Genomic DNA, 5370 nt, shown 5'->3' on the forward strand with positions numbered 1-5370 from the left:
CAGTAAAATTTCATAACTTTCTACGTAATCAAAAATTCCATGCTTTGGCTAAAACAATCCCCTAAGTTTTTTGTATTCTCAAACCAAACTCTACACAGCTTAATAGCTCTTTCTTCAGTTATCACCTGACAGAATCTACCCTTGTCCCAATGAGGATCCTGTAGGATGCATTTCTTTTCTTATATCTGACCCCATCTCTCTGTGGGCATTCCCAGGGGTGGCAATCTTTGAAGGAACTTCCCTTGAAAGAATTGGATTAGATTCCTGAGGTGCTTGTCTTTGAGGCTATTTGATGTGAGAGATTTCCCCATGGATTAGAGTTCTGCCTATATAGGTGTCTTTCCTATAGTTAACACTAATTTTTAAAATTAGGGAAGTATTTTGTTTTCCAATTATGTACAATATTAACTTCTACCTATTGTATTTTGGTAAGGTTTTGAATTTTATACTCCCCGCCCCCCCCAGAGAAGGCAGTCTGATAGTCTTTACATTGTTCTCATGCCATGCATTGATCAAAATTGAATGTGTTTTGAGAAAAATCATATCCTTGAGGAAAAAATGAAATATTAGAGATAGCAAAATTATGTAGTACATAAGACAACTTTTTTTTTAATTGAAGGTATATAGTCTTTGATCTTTATTTAAACTCCCCAGTTCTTTCTCTGGATACAGATGGTATTCTCCATTGCAGATACCCCAAATTGTCCCTGATTGATGCACTGATGGAATGAGCAAGTCCATTAGGTTGATCATCATCCCCATGTTGCTCTTAGGGTATGTTGTGTTCTGGTTCTGCTCATCTTGCTCAGCATCAGTTCATGCAAATCTTTCCAGGCTTCCCTGAATTCCCATCCCTCCTGGTTTCTAATAGAACAATAATGTTCCATGACATACACATACCACAGTTTGCTAAGCCATTCCCCAGTTGATGGACATTCACTCGATTTCCAATTCTTTGCCACCACAAACAGGGCTGCTACAAGTGATATTTTTACCCTTTTGCATGATCTCTTCAAGGTATAGACCCAGTAGTGGTATTGTTTCATCAAAGGGTATACACATTTTTATTGCCTTTTGGGCGTAATTCCAGATTGCTCTCCAGAAAGGTTGGATCAGTTCACAGCTCCACCAGCAATGCATTAGTGTCTCGGATTTCCCATATCCCTTCCAACATTGATCGCTGTCCTTTCTGGTCACATTGGCCAGTCTGAGAGGTGTGAGGTGGTATCCCAGAGATGCTTTAATTTGCATTTCTCTAATCAGTAATGATTTAAAGCAATGACTGGATAGCTTTGATTTCTTCATCTTCACCAGATTGCCTCTGCATGTCCTTTGACATTTGTTAATTGGAAATGACTTGCTTTTTTATAAATTTGACTCAGTTCTTTATATATACTAGTTGTGAAAATTGTTTCCCAATTTACTACATTTCTTCTGATCTTGGTTACAGTGGTTTTGTTTGTGCAAAAGCTCTTTAATGTAATCAAAATGATCTAGTTTGTTTTTAATGATGTTCTCCATCTTTTCCCTGGTCATAAATTGCTTCCCTTTCCATGGATTGGAAGACTATTCTTTCTTCTCCTAGTTTGCTTATAATATTGTCTTTTATGACTAAATCCTTTACCCATTTTGATCTTATCTTGGTATAGGGTGAGTCTAATCCAAGTTTCTGCCATATTGACTTACAGTTTTCCCAGCAGTTTTTATCAAAGAGAGTTCTTATCCCAGAAACTGGATTCTTTGTATTTATCAAATAGCAGATTACTATAATCATTTTCTGCTGTCTCTTTTGCACCCAATCTATTCCACTGATCCACTGCTCTATTTCTTAGCCAGTACCATACAGTTTTGATGACTGATGCTTTATAATATAATTTTAGATCTGGTAAGGTTAAGGTACCTTCTTTTGTACTTTTTTTCATCAAATCCCTTGATATTCTTAACTTTTTGTTTCTTCATATGAATTTAGTTGTAATTTTTTCTAGCTCATTAGTTTTTTGGAAGTTTGGTAAGGCACTAAATAAGTAGTTTAATTTAGGTAGAATTGTCATTTTTATTTTGTTTGTTCAGCCTATCCATGAGCAGTTGATATTTGCCCAGTTATTTAAATCTGATTTTATTTGTGTGAAAAGTGTTTTATAGTTGTTTTCAGAGTTTCTGAGTCTGCCTTGGCAGGTAGACTCCCAAGTATTTTATATTGTCTGAAGTTATTTTAAATGGGATTTCTCTTTGTAGTTCTAGTTACTGTATCTTGCTAGTACTATATAGAAATACTGAGGATTCATGGGGGTTTATTTTATATCCTGTGACTTTGATAAAGTTGTTAATTGTTTCTAGTAGTTTTTTAGATCATTTTTTAGGATTCTCTAATATACCATCATGTCATCTGCAAAGAGCAAGAGTTTGGTTACTTCCTTCCCAATTCTAATTCCTTCAATTTCTTTTTCTTATTGCTGAAGCTAATATTTCTGTATAACATTGAATAATAGTGGTGATAATGGGCATCCTTGTTTCACCCTGATAAGCCTCTTGCTTATCCCCATTGCATATAATGCTTGTTCATGGTTTTAGATAGATACCTCTTATCATTCTAAGGTACAATCCATTTTTTCCTACGCTCTCTAAGTGTTTTTAGTAGGAATGGGTGTTGTATTTTGTCAAAGGCTTTTTCAATATCTATTGAGGTAATAATGTGATTTCTGTTAGGTTTGTTATTGATATGGTCTATACTGACAGTTTTCCTAAGGAACCAACCCTGCATTCCTGGGATATGATCTGCTTGGTCATAATGTATTATCCTAGCAATAACTTGCTGTAATCACTTTGCTAAGATTTTATTTAAGATTTTTGCATCCATATTCATTAGGGAAATTGGTCTATAATTTTCTTTTTCTGTTTTTGACTCTTTCTGGTTTAGCCAACACTAATATTGAGGGATTTGTTTTTGGCAAATTTTCCAATTCTTCTAATTATTAATTTCTGGGTTTAAAGTTTTTTCCCCCTTATAAATGAATATTCAGTATAATTCATACCAATTTTACTTTAAAACTTTCTAATAATTTAACTCTGTCAATAGATGACTTATTCCTAAGCAAATATAAGTGAAAAATAATCTTTTTTCTTTCTATAAAACCAAAATGAGCCTTCTTCTCAGGTCAGAAGAATATGGGATCCAGGGTGGTCACATGCCTTGACAGCTTATTGCTGAGTTAGGGCATCACTCCTAAATCCTATTCATCCAGAGATTGGTCATGTGGTCCTCTAGATGAATTCCTCTCTCTGCTTTGAGTCACTGGTAGTTCCTCTTCAACCAATTTAAGAGATTTCTCTCTACTGATGACAAAAATGATTTAATTACTTATTAAAAGAATTTAAAGGTGAAAAAAATCTATTTTAACCCTGCCAATAAAAAATTTTAAAATTATTTAGGTAGCTAACTGGCCAGAAATTTCCTTGCTGAATCTCCCTGATCTTAACAAAATGAAAATAAGAAAAATGGAGGGAGGAAAAAACCAGTAGGCAGTGTTTAAAACGTTAAAATTATGACCATAAAATTTTTATAAAAATAGAATTTGAGTGCTCTGGAGCTTGTAAATTTAGAGATAGCTCACAAATTTATACAGTCCCTTCAAGCCCACTTGGGGACCTTTCATAAAAAAAATGAAATCGAGGTAGACTCATCAGTCTTGAAGAAACTTATCTTTGGCTCAGAGAATCTTGAAGACAATGAGGGAAGTCCAACCTACCAAGGCACTTCCTTTTTGGATACCCCCGCAGGGACCGACCGAAAGAGGTTGAGGTTTATGAATCCCACTCCCATTTTGGAGTGTCATCAATGTAGTGAATAAAGTTGTTGCATCTACAATAAAAGTACCAGTGGCACTTTATTAAAGAGTCCATGGTCACCTCCAGTGAAGTAGACCTGAGATATTCCTTACAATTTTGAAATATCCCCTTCTTCTGGGACTGTGGATTTATAAGTTTGATATCCAAATATCCAAAAGAGGCATGGCAAAATACAGTTTCTTTGGTTGACATATGACATATAAACAAAAGTAATCAAAAATGATATGTCAATCCGGTCATGAGTTGGGTGAAGCAAGGAATATCTCTGTTGACTAGGTTGTCATATGATGGTTACTTGTTCATGATGGACAAGAGAGAATGCTCCAGAAGTACAGAAGTAAATTGGGAACTTTCCATGTAATTGAGTCACCTCTGCTTCATTGGGCTTGGTCACCCAGATAAGGAAAAAACTTCCTACATAGCTTCCTATGATTATGCAAGGGATCTTACAGGTTGCAGCTCACAGCTCTGGGATCCAATATTCAGAGTTTAGAATTATTACCTGTATAGAATCATATCAGATTGACACTGATTGGAATTATTTCTCACAAAGACTTGTCATATGGAACAAGAATCAGATGTGTTTTGGTTTGGCTCCAGAGATCAGAGCCATGGGCAGTGGGTGAAAATTACAATGAGATAAATTGAGGATAGCTTTTGGAAAGAAATCTTTTAACACTTTACATTTGTCCCAAAGTGGAACTCAAGAGGTGTTAGGTTTCCTCTTAATTGGAATCTTCAAGCAGAGACTGAGTGATCATTTGTTGAATATGTTATGTTGGGGGCCATTGCCAGGCGTCTTCACTTTTGTCTAGCCACTGGACTCTCTAATGACTCTGGTTGAGAGAGTGAAGCTGATGATATTGCTTATCTCTCCCTCACTTAAGGACCCAACCCACCAATTTGAGTTGGAGAATACTATTCTGTTCTCCTCTTCTCCCTGCCTCACTTAAAGCCAATTCATGAGCAAGTCAAGACATCGCTCTCATGAAAGATGTCATTGGTCTTCTTCCAGAACTATGGACAAACAACAGCACATTATAATGGGATTCCTTTTGGGTATAGTTTAGACTAGAAGACTGCTAAGGTTATTCTTACCTCTCAAATTCTATGATTCTTTGACTTCTTAGCAGTATGCTAAGTCATAAAAATCAATATGAGCCTCAGCTCCCTATTTTGTAACACGTAATAACTACTTTACCTACCAACCTCACCAGAATCTTTTATCCATAGGAAGGATTTCATATGGTGTACCTGACTTTAAACGTAGTAATCTTTAACATAATTCTTTTACCATATGGTTTCTCATCCTTTGTGTATAATGGATATTTTTGGCCAACCGTTAAAGCCAATGAATTTTTTCTCGAACCATATTTTTAAATGCATGAAATAAACTATATGGGATAACAAGGGAAACTAATTACATTGAAATAAAGGTATGTTTTTTCTCATCCAACTTCTATAGAAACTATAATTTCAGTCTTAAGGTTCTAGTATAATTCTACTTTTACAGTATCACAATTT

At 35.3% G+C, this 5370-nt stretch overlaps 1 protein-coding gene across 1 annotated transcript in view; it reads left to right on the top strand.

Moving 5' to 3' along the window:
* LOC141497082 (uncharacterized) overlaps window positions 1-5370 on the top strand; it is an 857774-nt gene that overhangs the window by 11254 nt on the left and 841150 nt on the right. The gene's annotated exons all lie outside the window — the stretch shown is intronic.

Source organism: Macrotis lagotis, chromosome X (assembly GCF_037893015.1).
Source record: "Macrotis lagotis isolate mMagLag1 chromosome X, bilby.v1.9.chrom.fasta, whole genome shotgun sequence".
In the NCBI taxonomy this organism is placed as follows: Eukaryota; Metazoa; Chordata; class Mammalia; order Peramelemorphia; family Peramelidae; genus Macrotis; species Macrotis lagotis.